This window comes from Bos indicus x Bos taurus, chromosome 8 (assembly GCF_003369695.1).
Source record: "Bos indicus x Bos taurus breed Angus x Brahman F1 hybrid chromosome 8, Bos_hybrid_MaternalHap_v2.0, whole genome shotgun sequence".
NCBI classification, from domain to species: Eukaryota; Metazoa; Chordata; class Mammalia; order Artiodactyla; family Bovidae; genus Bos; species Bos indicus x Bos taurus.
This window is the reverse complement of record NC_040083.1, coordinates 74409144-74423883: the sequence shown is the minus strand read 5'-3', so window position 1 is coordinate 74423883 and position 14740 is coordinate 74409144. Positions and strand designations below refer to the sequence as shown.

The 14740-nt window shown below is 46.4% G+C and overlaps 1 protein-coding gene across 7 annotated transcripts in view; it reads right to left on the bottom strand.

Moving 5' to 3' along the window:
* Positions 1-14740, bottom strand: part of PTK2B (protein tyrosine kinase 2 beta) — a 139158-nt gene that overhangs the window by 97944 nt on the left and 26474 nt on the right. For 2 of the 7 annotated variants that reach the window (XM_027549978.1, XM_027549974.1), the window contains exon 1: positions 737-846. The exons of 4 other annotated variants lie outside the window; for them this stretch is intronic. The gene's annotated coding sequence lies outside the window, so the exon portion shown is untranslated. Of the gene's footprint in view, positions 1-736; positions 847-868; positions 888-14740 lie in introns of those variants that run through there. One more of the 7 variants, XM_027549976.1, reaches the window with a different exon arrangement.

Genomic DNA, 14740 nt, shown 5'->3' with positions numbered 1-14740 from the left:
GTACCATTATATGGAGATGGGGCCCTCAGAACTGGGTCCGAGACCACAGAAGTACCATGGCCTCCTAGACTGTGCTGGCCCAATACTGGTCCCTCTGCCAACAGGGAGACTTCCCTGAGGTCAATGGGACCCTGCCCTTTTCCCCACTTCCCACTGTGAGCAGCAGGATGGCTGCTCTCCTCAGAAGACCTGCCTCTGGAGCCCACATCACAAGGATTCCTGGCTGAACTCTGGCCGCGTGGGCATCACAGGCATCACAGGTCACAGAGAGGTGGGACAGTGCCTATAGAGCGGTGCCATGTCCGCATGATGGAACCTCATTTCCACCAAGCAGTTCCAGTTTTCACACGGGAATGGCTCTTTGCCTGCTTGCTGGTCTCTCCCATCCTGCTCTAACCAGGAAGGCCGGGGATGGACTTCTGAGGCTGGATCCTTCCTGCCCAGTCACAGCGCCTAGCATCACTCCGCTGGCCTTCCCAGGGAGTGGCAGGCTGCCGCATCAGGGTTGCCCACAAGACCAAAGGATGCATCACTGGTGGGAAGGTGAGGAGAAAGTGGAACAGTTCTGGGGACTGGTGGGGAGGGTGTGGGGATGGAGGTGGGGGTGGGGGTGGCAGAGAACAAGATGAAGCCCACTGTCCCAGGCCCCTGCTTTTCCCAAACACTTCCCAGTGGAAAACACAGACCGCCTCTCCCATAGGTGATAGATAAATTCACTCCAAAAATAAATCCCTACCAGGATGCTGCAGTGGGCTTGAAGGTCCAACCCTTTCAGTCCTGTTCAATCAGATCAGAGGGGTCTTGGAGGTAGCGGGGGTGCGACACGCTCAAAGCCTGGGTCTCAGAGCAATAAGGAAATGACACATACCTGCCATGCTGAGAGGGAGCCTCTGGGCAAATCACGCCCCGGAAGTGGAAAGGGAAGAACTGGTTGGCCCAGAGGAGCTCGGGGTGGGGGAAAGGGGAGGGGAATGAGGCCCTGGGAAGCTGGGGCTCCTGACTGCTGCAGGCTCTGACTTTTCAACTCCATCTGCCCTGCCTGCAGGCTTATAAACTGGGTCAGCAAAACTGGAGGAGGGAGAAGGCTTGAGGCCAGCCCTGGATTAGTACAGGCCTGCAAAGGGTTGGTCAGCAGTCTGTGTCCATAAATGGAAGTTCCAAAGGGAGACCAGGCCCGGGCTCCCCACCACCTGACGTGGGTAGGTTGGTAAACACCGAGAAGGTGCACACTCACACTCATGACTCAGACACTGTGTTTTCTTGGCACAAAAGGGCTGAGCTGGCTGCCAAGATGGATTTGAAGACGAGAAGAATTACTAAGGGAGGGTGTTGGATCACGGGGTCACCAGTGACAGGAAGTGGGGGGGTGTTGCGGAGGTGAGCTGGGAGGCTGCTCCATAGCCCCATGAATAGGGGTAGTTCACTGGGGACCCTGGGGGAGCAGGGTGGCTGGGCCTCCCCAGCACCCCATTTCCCCTGGGGAGGCACCTTGAACATTAGATGTAGAAGGGTCCTTCCAGACCCAGAGCTCTCTTCACCTTACAGAGAAGGGGCCTGGTGCCAGGTGCCCCTGACCGTAGTCCCATCAGGAAGTTGGAGAAAGAGCTGGGCTGTGGTTCTCCCATGGCTCTTTCCTGTAAAACATCCTCCCCACCTATCTTTCGGGTTTCCCAGGTGGCACTAGTGGTAAAGAACTTGACTGCCAATGCAGGAGATGTAAGAGAGATAGGTTCGATCTCTAGGTCAGGAAGATCCCCTGGAGGAGGGCATGGCAACCCACTCTAGTATTCTTGCCTGGAGAATCTCCTGGACAGAGAAGCCTGGTGGGTTACAGTACATAGGGTCCCAAAGAGTCAGACACGACTGAAGTGACTTAGCACGCATGCAGGCACCCATCCTTCATCACCCCCCGGGCTATTTGAATAACCAAAATGTTGTACTTGGAGAATAATCGAGGACCCTTTCTTGTGGTCATCATCTGGAAGGAGAAGAAATCCCCAGTCCTAGACCCATAAGACAAAAGAAACACAGTTCTTTTTTTTCCCCTCCATCCTGCCAGTCAAAGTATACCAGGTGCAGTGTTCCACAGACAAGTCTTTCACATCCTTTTTCTTTTTTTGTTCATCGCATATATGGCATCATCTGTGAGGGTATTTTGCAGTATTTTAGGGCATCGTGCCAGGGGAAATCCTGCCCCTGCCACCCATTCCCACACCTGTAGGGTTGGATCACATCGGGTGCCTGGTCCTCCAGCCTTTGTGACATTTGGGCTGCTTCTCTCCTGACTGCTGGCTGAATCAGGCCTCAGTTGGGACACAATAACATGCCTTTCCTTAGCTAAGGTTGCAAATTTACACTTATTCCTCAGGCTACCTGATTCAAGGCTTTCTCCTTCTCTGGGTGTCACCTTCTGGGAGGGCAGGGCAGATCTTCAGTCTGCACCGTAGCCCTCTGATCTCATTGGCTCAGTGACGTTTACTCACTGAAAAGAATGAAAGTGGGCTTCCATCAGGGTTAAGAACGTGAGATCGGCTGATTTACAGTCATAGTGAGACTGATCTAGTATAGATCTGGCCCGCCCTGCTCCAAATATGCAGAAATGCCGGACAGAATATAACAGAAAAATCTTATCACAGCCAACGTCGAGAGGCGATTCCTAGGTATCACAAATGGAAGGACTCACGGCCAGAGTAGATGAGTGGGGGCTGACACTGTGGAGACCCCAGGTCCTGGGGATGAACACACGCAGAGGGTGACTTCTGGGTCCAGATCCTTTCAAGGCAGGGGTGGAGCACAGAGAATAAATAGAGATGGGCCCTGGGAACACCGTTTACCAGCCCAGAGAGGTGAGAAAGCTTGACCTCTGTCTGGGGCCCGATTAAAAAAAGAAAGAAAGACTTTTTTCTTAGAAACCAAAGCCTGTGCCATTCTAGTAATGTACACCAAGAATTCTAATACAAGTAATTAAAACAAACAAATTCAAGAACTTCCCTGGTGGTCGAGCAGTTAGGACCCCTCACTTTCACTGCTGGGGCTGCGGGTTTGATCCCTAGTCAAAGAACTAAGATCCTACATGCCATGGTGGCGGCACGACTAAAAATAAATCAATGAAAACAAATGCAGAAATGGTGACAAGTGATTCTGGCAGAGGAAAAAACAAAACTCTTTGCTGAGGGGGAAGAATTCAATCAGAAATGAAGTGGGAATCCCCACTCTTTACATATACAAACACACAATTCAAAATTACAAACCATGCAGATTAACAAGCCACCTGTGGAGAAGGCTCAGCAGACAAAAATCATAGATTTGAAAAGCAAGACCTGGCCAGGGAACTAAACAGACATTTCTCCAAAGAAGACATACAGATGGCTAACAAACACATGAAAAGATGCTCAACATCACTCATTATCAGAGAAATGCAAATCAAAACCACAATGAGGTACCATTTCACGCCAGTCAGAATGGCTGCTATCCAAGTCTACAAGCAATAAATGCTGGAGAGGGTGTGGAGAAAAGGGAACCCTCTTACACTGTTGGCGGGAATGCAAACTAGTACAGCCACTATGGAGAACAGTGTGGAGATTCCTTAAAAAACTGGAAATAGAACTGCCATATGACCCAGCAATCCTACTGCTGGGCATACACACCGAGGAAACCAGAATTGAAAGAGACACATGTACCCCAATGTTCATTACAGCACTGTTCATAATAGCCAGGACATGGAAGCAACCTAGATGTCCATCAGCAGATGAATGGATACGAAAGCTGTGGTACATATACACAATGGAGTATTACTCAGCCATAAAAAAGAATACATGTGAATCAGTTCTAATGAGGTGGATGAAACTGGAGCCTATTATACAGAGTGAAGTAAGCCAGAAAGAAAAACACCAATACAGTATACTAACGCATATATATGGAATTTAAAAGATGGTAACAATAACCCTGTGTACAAGACAGCAAAAGAGACACTGATGTATAGAATAGTCTTTTGGACTCTGTGGGAGAGGGTGAGGGTGGGATGATTTGGGAGAATGGCATTGAAACATGTGTAATATCATATGTGAAACGAATCGCCAGTCCAGGTTCGATGCATGATACAGGATCTCGGGGCTGGTGCACTGGGATGACCCAGAGGGATGGTATGGGGAGGGAGGTGGGAGGGGGGTTCAGGGTGGGGAACGCGTGTACACCTGTGGCGGATTCATGTTGATGTATGGCAAAGCCAATACAATATTGTAAAGTAATTAGCCTCCAATTAAAATAAATATATATATATAAAAAGAAAAGCAAGACCTGGGGTTAACAGAATAATTCCAGGACCATAAAGAGTCTATTTCAAATATGTAAATGTGAGAGTGGGCAGGGGAAAGATATGAGAAATCGAAGATGATAATTCTTTTAATACTAGGCTAAATTTGGGAGGGAGAATTTTAAAAACAAGGTGACATTAAAATGCTTGCCTGTAATAGCTTGGAAGATGGACAGTCAAAGATTGGAGCTGAGGTGTCCTATCTTCCGCTTTGGGGAGGAGGACAAAGATGTTGGCTAATGCTAAACTTTCAAATCAGAAAATCCCATGGACGGAGGAGCCTGGTAGGCTGCAGTCCATGGGGTCGCTAAGAGTTGGACACGACTGAGTGACTTCACTTTCACTTTTTCACTTTCATGCATTGGAGAAGGACATGGCAACCCACTCCAGTGTTCTTGCCTGGAGAATCCCAGGGACGGGGGAGCCTGGTGGGCTGCCATCTATGGGGTCGCACAGGGTCAGAAGCGGCTTAGCACTAGCAGCAGCAGCAGCAGACTTTTCAAATCAAGTAACGTGTTAAAGATGAGGTAAGTCACTAAAATAATAGAACTGTAATGTATAACTTCTAAAGTAGGAGGGTAAAAGAGGAGGAAATTAAAGAAACACAGTCAATCCAGTGAAAGACAATAAGCCAGGAAAAAAACAAAGGGAAAATGGATTTCCAAATATACAATAATATAGTAGAAACATACTGAATATATTAGAAGTCTTAATAAATTAAAAAAAAATCTTAAATTGCCTGTTAAAAGAGAAAAACCTTTGGATTCAATTTTTAAAAAACCAGTTCTATGTATTTTACAAGAAATAAAACTAAAATATTAGAAAAGTTGAAGATAAGGGGAAAACCGCAAATCAGACCATTACTAAATGAAAGACAGTTGATACAAGTATATAAAATAACAAACTAGCTGGATTTGAAGAAAAAAATAAAAATATGATTATGATAAAGAATGATTTTTAAAAGAAAACAATTTACCAAGAAGATATAATAATGAACATATCAAAACACAATGAAATAAAAATATAAAGCAAAAATGAACAGGAATACATAAAGAATTTTCACCTTCCATACTTCATTTGGTCTGAGCTCTACAGAACTGTGCAGATGCCCAAAGTGATGGAATTAGAAGCCAAGTCCTCTAGGAGGTGATTAGGTCATGAGGGTAGAGCCCCAGTAATGGGTTTAGCATCCTTATAATAGAGATATTAGAGGAATTACTACTATTCCACCACCACGTGAGGACACAGGGAGAAGACAACTGTGAACAGCAAGCAGGTTCTAACCAGACTGCAGACACCCTATTCTCAGACTTCCCAGCCTCCAGAACTGTGAGAAATAGATGTTTGATGTTTAAGCCACCTAGTCTATGGTTCTTTTGTTACAGCAGTTTGAACAGATAAAGATGTTTGCTGAATAAATGGATGAATTCAGATAATACTCCAAGTCTGTGCTTTTTTCTATTAAGTTAAAGCACCTATTTTACCCATCTTAATCTTAACCATCTGTCTCTTCCCTTCCCCCAGATCTCCCCCCACAACAAAGGCTTCTCCTTTCTCCATTCTGTTTACTGGACATTTCCCCTCCCTCATCCAGAGTTGGCAGAGGAAACAGAAGAAAGCCAGGCTCTCACATGTCCAGTGTGTCTCATAAACACAGCCAATCTCACTATATACCAGGAAATGATGCTCCCGGTGGTTGTTGAGGGAGAAGGCAGGCATGGAGTGTTGCACAGCACTAGAGATCTGGGAGGAGGTGAGTTTTCTATTCTCTGCTGTCAGTTACTAGCATCATCTCCCCATCCTGAGCAGATGTCTAAAAGTGATGGGGGAACCATGAGGTGTTTAAACAATAATGGAAATGGACCCAGAACTATTTGAGTGGTGAGGAAGTTCTTGGGGACAAAAGAAATATCATGAGACAGATGAATTTTAGTTGGTAGCTTTTAAAAAATTTCTTATTTTGAAATAATTGTAGACTCAAAGGAAGTTGCAAAAGTAGTACAGACTCCAAGTACCCTTGATCCATCTTCCTGTGATGCTGAAATATCTAAACCAGGAAACTGACATCGGTTTACTGCTGTGAGTGGACAATAGACCTAATTCCATTTTCACCATTTTCCACAGGGATTTGTGTGTGTCTCTGTGTGTGTAGTCCTATGCACTCTTATCCCATGCGTATGATTGTGTAACTATCTCCCCAATCAAAATGCAGAACTGTTCCAGCACCATGAAAGAACTCACTTGTGTTACCCTTCATTTCGGCAACTATTGCTTTGTTCTCTATCTCTACAGTTTTGTCTTGTAAGAATGTTACATATTGGGATCATATAGGAATCTTTTGGCATTGACTCTTTTTTTCACTATGTATAATGCCCTCAAGATTCATTCAGGTTGTTGTGTTTATCAACAGTCCCTTCTTTCTTTTTACTGAGTAGTTTTGGATTGTGTGGGCCACCCAGGTGGCTCAGGGGTACAGAATCTGCCTGCCAATGTAGGGATGTGGGTATGATCCCTGGTTCAGGAAGATCCCCTGAAGAAGGAAGAAGGAAATAGCAACCCGCTCCAGTATTCTTGCCTGGAGAATCCCATGGCCAGAGGAACGGTTGCTAAGAATCAGACACAACTTAATGAATGAGCACAGACACAGATACACAGGGCTGCATTCCTTCAGAAACTCTTTCCCTCTCTTTTCCAGCTTCTAGAAACTGTTTGTTAGCTTGCTGGTCCCTACCTCCATCTTTAAAGCCAGCAGAATAACATCTTTATCACTCTCCATGTGAGCCATACTTCTGACATCACATCACCTTCTTTGACCCAGACCCTCCTGTCACCCTCTTATAAGACCCCATGTGACAGGCAACCAGGTAACCTAGGATCATTTGCCCATCACAAGGTCCTTAACCTAATCACATTTGCAGAGTCTCCTTTGTTCTGTAAATCAACACATTCACAGGTTTTCAGATTAGGACCTGGGCATCTTTGGGAGGTTCTGATTATACACCAGATACACAGTATTAAAGCATTAAGACTCCTTTTGAACAAGAGCAAAGTGTAGTCTAGAGACTGAAGAGGCAGAATTGAAAATAGTCATTTACTCTAAAAACAACATTCACTTGTGACAAAAGGGCACCTTGGTTTTAAAATTTCAGACATAGGCAGTACAATAAAAATGTCATTCTTGAAAATCGAGGATGGGACTTCCTTGATGATCCAGTGGTTAAGACTCTGGGCTTTCACTGCAGGGGGCATGGGTTCGATCCCTGGATGGAGAATTTCCAAGTACTGCATGGTGTGGCCAAATAAATAAATATGAAAGAAAATCACTTTTAGTGATTCCACTAAAAATCACTTTTAGTGTCACCACTATTAGTGACATTGTCTTCAAGTCCAGGAAAGAAAGACCAGTAAGCAGGTGACTTGGTCTGGGAAATCCTACAAGCTTGGCTGCATGACCAGGAAGTCAAACTCAGTCATCTCCTCCTTCATATAATAACTGTTGTCAAGCAGTTCAACAGTATGTAAATGATTTATGGACATATAATTTATGACCTTACAACCCGTCCTTTCTGCAAAGCTGTATTTAATCCTTGGCTGTAACATAATTCTACATCGTCAATTCCCAAGCACTTTAGATGTCACCATTTCCCTCCATTCCTCAAATTGAATTATCTTCCCAACAGACACACACACCTGCCAGCAGATGTAACTTTGTTGTATGATCAAAGTTGGCAAGACTACTGCAGGGGGACCTCCATTGTTTTGTCTGCCTTCAATACCTCCTTCCCCTTCTTCAGAATTTCCCTAGTTTTCTTTGTGGGGAGCTAGTCCTCCTTCCACGGCAACCAGCTGGTTCTAGTGGAGGCTGGCCATCATGGGAGACCATCTCCTTCTCCTGTCTGGACCACATATAGGATGCAGGACACCCTCGCTAGGGCAAAATGGCACCCGCCCTGTTGGCCAGGAGGTTCAGTTCAGTTCAGTTCAGTCGCTCAGTTGTGTCCGACTCTTTGCGACCCCATGGACTGCAGCATGCCAGGCCTCCCTGTCTATCACCAACTCCCAGAGTTTACCCAAACTCATGGTCATTGAGTCAGTAATGCCATCCAACCATTTCATCCTCTGTCATACCCCCTTCTCCCCCTGCCTTCAATCTTTCCCAGCATCAGGGTCTTTTCAAATGAGTCAATGGCCCAGAAATGGACACATGACCTTAGCCAGACCAATCAGTTTTCTTTGGCATTTTTCAAACTTTGGCTTAGGGAGTGAGGATTTCCCTTGTGGGTGAGAAGGTTGTGGATGAAAACTCGACACAGTTAGTGGCAATGCCCCTGGCTTTTGGAGAAGTTGTTCTGAAAGAATGAAGCCAACATGCAATGAGAGCCAGAGAGGCAGATGGGCAGAGCCAGGAGTCCCTGGCCATGTCTAAATGCCTAGTTTGAGTTGACCTTGAGTTCAGTTGCTTCCTGAATCTTCCCTTAGTTTGGATATGTGATCCTGCAAATCCTGTCTTTGGACCAGCATCTTTGCGGTTTGTGTCATCTACATCTACAAGGCTATTGACTGTGGCGATAACAGATGTGGGATGCCTTCTTTTTCTTGCTCTATCCTCAACAGCAGTTTCTTTTCTGTGGATGCTTTCTTGCTCCTATTTGGGAAACTTATTCCAAGGCCACACTTTGAAGGTCTATGTGACTGATGATGTTTCATGAGTAGGCACTTGAAGGCTAGTCATCCTCAAGCAGATGAATAGTGGGAGATCATACCTTCAAAGCAGCATCACCTTAGAACAATCCTGTGACCAAAGTGCCTCTTTTACATAAGCTTTGATCTTGATGTAAACTGCCATTACAGGGTACACATGGAGATTGTGTTGTGGTAACCAAAGCATGAGTGCATGTGTGTGTGTGTGTGTGTGTGTGTGTGTGTGAGAGAGAGAGAGAGAGAGAGAGAGAGAGGTTGTGAATGTGTGAATGAATGCACTAGGGACTTTGCTTATTCATACTCACAGGGCTTCCCAGGTGGCCACAGTGGTAAAGAATCTGCCTGCCAATGTAAGAGATGCAAGAGACACTGGTTTGAGCCCTGGGTCCAGAAGACTCCCTGGAGAAGGAAATGGCAACCCACTCCAGTATTCCTGCATGGAAAATCCATGAACAGAGGAGAGTCCATGGAGTCTCCAAGAGTCAGACAAGACTGAGCGACTAAACAGCAACAAGAACAATTCATAGGTCAACACGTACAATTAGTCCAAGCTGGGCCCTTCCTTCCTTAGACTTCCCTGGTAGCTCAGACGGTAAAGCGTCTGCCTACAATGCAGGAGACCTGGGTTCAATCCCTGGGTCGGGAAGATCTCCTGGAGAAGGAAATGGCAACCCACTCCAGTATTCTTGCCTAGAGAATCCCATGGATGGAGGAACCTGGTAGGCTACAGTCCATGGGGTCACAAAGAGTCTGACATGACTGAGCAAATCCCATGAAAAGAAAGGAGGGAGAGAAAACTTGACAATGGATTAGAAAGCAATGGACACTGTCTCTGAATTGTCCTAGTAAACAATAGACTTTGGGGACAGGCAGCCCATCCCCAAATCAAGGGTGACTCACTGGCTTGGCCTGGTAGCTCTTTATCCGAACCACTGCCTTCATCTTGAACATCTGATAGAACAAACCTCCAACAGGAACAACCCCATCCATGAAGAGCTCATGGCAACTTTGTGCTCTAGACTTTTTTGGATCTCTTTTGGCGTAGGATTCTGGAATGAATCCCCTTCAAGCCTGAGACTAGATAGGCAGTCCTGTGAGCATGTAGTTCTCTGCCTTGTGTCTCCTTGAGGGGGCGTGGCCTCCTCTGTCTCAGGGGAAGGAGACATGTTTCTCCTTCAATGCTTTTTCTGCTCTCGAGACAGAAAGTGCCAGGACACCATGCCATCCCCTTGGGTTCAAAATCACATGCCTCCCAATTTAAGTTCCTCTCTTGACTCTTAGAGCCAAAACAAGTCCACAAGTGTGGGCTGGCCCTGATGACACGTCCCCTCTGCATGGTGAGGATAGTGTTCTTGCTCTAACAAGCACTGACATGAGGCAAGCTGGTTGCAAGGCTTTTCCTGTCTTTTGTTTTCCTTGCTCACAGGAACCCATGTTGACCTTGACTTAGCCTTCAGGGTATCATGCTTACTTTGCCTATGCTGGAGACTACCAATTCTGAGGATGAGTAGGTGAGTGAGAAAAAAAGCTTCGGCACTGTCAGGATATGTGTAGAGTATATTTTAAAAAATGGGGTGGTAGGGGGACACCATTTGTATTAATGGGTGAGCATTTTGAAAGGTGGGAAGGGTGGGGGTCTTGGAGCTCAGAAGAACAGAAAGGGGATCAGCAAGTGAGAGGGGAGGTAACTCAATCAGGGTCCCACCACCCCGCCGCAACATGCCCCCTGAGTCATGCATGACAGGCCCTGCAGAGCAAGTGCCGAAGTCAGCTCCCAGCTTGGGGAAGCGGGGCCTGAACAGCGGACTGAGTCATACTTATTGAAGAGACCATGGGAACAAAAGCTGTCACAGGGAGCCTGTGCGGGGGCCAGCATTCACACTGCTTTTAACACCCATTAGCAGCGTTTCTCTTTCCTCAAGTGGACGGGCTACGTGGGCTGTGGGTTAAGAAAATCAAACACAGGTTCCATTTTGCACAGCCTCCTTCAGTGGGCAGGTTTAACCCCATAAACCAGGTGTGTTTGGAGAGACTGGCGTACAACTGACATTTTACTTTTAACATTCGCCAGAGTGAGGTGGCTTCCTGGTGGCTCAGCGGTAAAGAATCTGCCTTTAATGCTGGAGACCCGATTTCAATGCCTGGGTCAGGAAGATCCCCTGGAGAAGGAAATAGCAACCCACTCCAGTATTCTTGCCTGGAGAATCCCATGGACAGAGGAGATTGGTGGGTTGTGGTCCATAAGGTCACAAAGAATCGGAGACAATTGAGCGACTAAACAATGGCAACAAGACCAACACAGAGTGAGACTCCTTGGTATTCAACAGAAGATGTTTATAAAATGAACCTACTGCTACTGTTGCTGCTAAGTCACTTCAGTCATGTCCAACTCTGTGCGACCCCATAGACAGCAGCCCACCAGGCTCCCCTGTCCCTGGATGACTGGAAAATGCTGATCATTTTAGGTTTTAAACTGTGGAGTCTCATTGGAGGCATGATTCTGTTCTTATTGTAAAGGATATTTTTGCAAACCCAGGTCTAGCCCTGGGTGGAATCCTCTGGGGACAAGCAGAGGAACAAAAATTGACAGTGGGGCTTGGCAGGTTCTGTCCTGACACTGCTACGGGGCCTCAGGCAAATCACTTTCCTGGTTTCTCATTTTTTTTTTTTCCTGGTTTCTCATTTTTGTATTTTTATTTGAAAAGCAAAAATTTAGAAAGTGGTGGTCACCCACATTTCCACAATTCCAAATGAAGTACTGTTTACATGTTGCAGACTCTTGCCTTGTTTGTTGACCAAAGGACTGTCATGGGTGATGGCCAAGGTCCCTTCCAGCTTAACTTTCTCTAATTCAATGACTAATTATTCCACGTGTATGTGCAAAGTCGCTTCAGTTGTGTCCGATTCTGCAAGCCCACCAGGCCCACCAGGCTCCTCTGTCCATGGGATTCTCCAGTCAAGAATACTGGAGTGGGTTACCATGCCTTCCTCCTTCCAGACCCAGGGACTGAACTCACATGTCTTATGTCTCCTACATCTCCTGCATTGGCAGGCGGGTTCTTTACCACTAGTGCCACCTGGGAAGCCCAATTATTACATGGGTCCAGTCATAATAGAGATCAGATCTGTCTTCCTGGTGCTCCCCCACCAAACACCTATATTTTTGAAAAGTTAGTGGTAATATGTGGTTAACCACTGATACTTGTACAATACAGGATCCCTTGCAGCTTGATTACAAAGCAAGAATTTCCAACTTTTTTTGTTGACTCTTAAAAAATATCAAATTTTTATTATAAAATTTTAAGTGTTTCACAAATGATTGCTAAAAAATGATACCCCACGGGCTGATGTTGTTTAGCAAAGCAGCTAAGTCGTGTCTGACTCTTTTGCGACCCCATGGACTGTAGCCTGCCAGGCTCCTCTGTCCATGGTATTTCCCAGGCAAGAATACAGGAGTGGGTTGCCATTTCCTTCTCCAGGAAGAATTCCCAACTTTGTAATGTGTTTATTCATCTTTCTCCTGAAGCCATGGGCTTGGAGAATGGGTAAAGGCCCCAAGTGAAGTTGACCCCTCTCTCCTAAGGGCTTGGAAATAGATCTTCTGGGCAAAGCCAGAGCTTTGAGAGTCACTTGAAGTATCCATCTTTCCTCTTGGGATCTTCCTTGTATGAAGATGCTGTGTTTGCCTGGGGAAGTCTTACTGAAGAAACTGCAAAGGCTCTGGAATGTTTGTTCATCCTTGGCCAGACTCCCAAGCTCCAAGATTTTTGTTTTTGGCCACACCGTGAGTCATGCAGGATCTTAGTTACCTGCATAGACCAGGGATAGAACCCACAATCCCTGCAGTGGAAGCCTGAAGTCTTAACCACTGTACTGCCAGGGAAGTCCCTTCAAGATTTCAGTAATATCCAAATTCTATGGTTTGGCTACACTTTTGTTAACTTCCTGTAAACTGCTGACGTCACAAACTTCTGTATCTCTGGCTTACTCCTGTATTTGCAAATGCAGCCTTTTCAGGTCATTATTAAACAAAGAAGCACCATGAAGTCTCCATGATACCCATCCAAACACCTCTTCCCCAGCACCTCTGTCACACCTCGGGCACGTTCTGACTCATTTGTTTTCATTATTGAAAAGACAGAGCTCTCTATATACTTCCAAACTAGAACTAGAAGAAGCCTCCAACTGGATAATAAACAGCCACCTTGGTCATGGGGTCCAGAGATGAGGAATCTATTCTTCTGGCCACAGGACAAATACACTCTGTAAAGAAGGATTCAGTTCTCTCCACAGAGGCTTTTGAAGGTCACTGTCATTTCTCAGTTTGCTACAGTTTTTGCATTTAAGGGGGCTTTAGGCATTTTTTAATCTAACTCTTTCATTTGACAAGGAGGGAAATGGGACCAGGTTTGTCCAAAATAATCCTGATCTCTAAAATTTGTGAAAGACTTTAAAATGTGTAAAGGATATTGATGGGCTTCCCAGATGGTGCTAGTGGTAAAGAACCTGCCAGTGCAGGAGACATAAGAGATGTGGGTTTGATCCCTGAGTGGGGAAGCTCCCCTGCAGGAGGGCATGGCAACCCACTCCAGTATTCTTGCCTGAAGAATCCCATAGACAGTGGAGCCTGGTGGGCTATGGTCCATGGGGTCCCAGAGTTGGACACAACTGAAGCGACTTAGCACGCACACAGCTCAAAGGAGATAACATGCATTTGAATATGCATTCGACAACTCAGGTGTTCTTAGTTCCATTTTACAGGTGAACAGAGGGAACCTCGGGGCTATTGAGGCAGGACCCAAGATCAGAGGAACTGACCCAGAGACCTGGAGTGTGTCTACCCGCTCTGGGCCCGTGTCTTTGTCACTGTACAGTGGTGCCACTTGAGAATCCAACCAGAAAACTGGTTTTCCCTTGAGAGAGAGAAGCTGCCAAAGAAAGGGGTAAAGAGATCGAGATGGAAGGAGAAGGACAAAAACGGAGTTCTCCAGCTCTCTGCAATGTATTTTGCTGGGCTCTTTCTATGTTACCTTGTATGACTGTCATCATTGCCTGGTGAGGCAAATATTCCAATCCCCTTAGAAAACAAAAATTTGGAGAGGTTACAGAAACTTGATCTAAATCACAGAATCAAGGGGGAAAAAAGAGGATCAGGAGTTGGAATATAGGTCTTGAGACTTCAGACTCTCACCTTCTCTACTGTTTCATGCTACATACACCACATCTGTGAACTCCAACCCGCAAACATCCGGTTCTGATCAGGACACCAACAGCGGGTAGGAGGAGGACTTCAGTCCACCGAGTGGTGTCTGGCCCAGTGGCCTGAGGTTGGAATGTAAGGAACATACAGGAATACAGGAAATGGCGGGGAGGGGGCGGGGCGGTAAGGTGAGGGGAATTGCTGATCTGAGGAACTGGGGGCTGTCTGGTCACAGGAGCTGCATCTGAAAGGCAGAGGGACCAGGGACTGGAAGAACAGAGGGCTGCAAGGGGGTGGGGTGGGGAAAGGGCAGTGCCAGCACGTTGAAGAACCATCTCCAAATGGAAGAGAGTGAGGGGAACTGCGGTGGCTGGGGGCGGGGCGGACGCAGGCCTGGTGCAGGGCAGGGCTGCGTGGGAGCAGAGAGGATCTGCAAGCTGCCCTGTCTGCATCACAGGCATCTTGAGAACAAGTGCAAGCAGAGAGATCCGGCCCTTCAAGAACCACCTACCCAGCCGCCCCCACAA